We start from the raw sequence: 517 nt of genomic DNA, 5'->3' as shown, positions 1-517 counted from the left end.
TGCTTGAATTACATCAAGTGACCTGCATACCAATGACCGCAAAAAGTAATATGTACATGGTTTGCAGAACTGTACCTTGTAATAGAGGTAAGGCCACTTGGGTTATCTTTGGGAAGCTCTATGGTCTTCTGCACAAAGACGAACCCCAGAGTTGTCTCCCTCCAGGTTATTTAAGCAACCAACGTCCCTGGGTGGACTTGAACCACCATCCTTTCGGTTAACAGCCGACTGCGCTGACCTATTGCGCCACAGAGACTGCGCCTCAATCTTTAAGCCACAAGCATTTGCTTTCTGACTTTTTGAGGTATAGCTTCACATGCATGCTTATCAGGCTATTTTTCTACTACTCTAGTTACTCAGAAATTAGGGAAGCTGACTCAGGAGGAAATGTAGAAGCTGGACGTGCATTGTATTTTTCTTAGGTGTCAACTGGATTCTGACTTTGAATTCAAATATTTGGCATCCAAGAAACTTCAGAAAATTATGATGTATCAGTCATTTTGCTGGTGGTTTCTTG

General features: G+C 42.6%; 1 non-coding gene across 1 annotated transcript; it reads right to left on the bottom strand.

Annotated features, from left to right (window-relative positions):
- Window positions 1–182: 182 nt before the first annotated feature.
- trnan-guu lies at window positions 183–256 on the bottom strand. Its single transcript has one exon. It is a non-coding gene; the product is annotated as a tRNA-Asn (tRNA).
- Window positions 257–517: the final 261 nt, after the last annotated feature.

This window comes from Etheostoma cragini, unplaced genomic scaffold (genome assembly GCF_013103735.1).
Source record: "Etheostoma cragini isolate CJK2018 unplaced genomic scaffold, CSU_Ecrag_1.0 ScbMSFa_3568, whole genome shotgun sequence".
Lineage (NCBI taxonomy): Eukaryota > Metazoa > Chordata > Actinopteri > Perciformes > Percidae > Etheostoma > Etheostoma cragini.
Note: the sequence above shows the minus strand (reverse complement) of the source record. Positions and strands in the feature narration are given on the sequence as shown.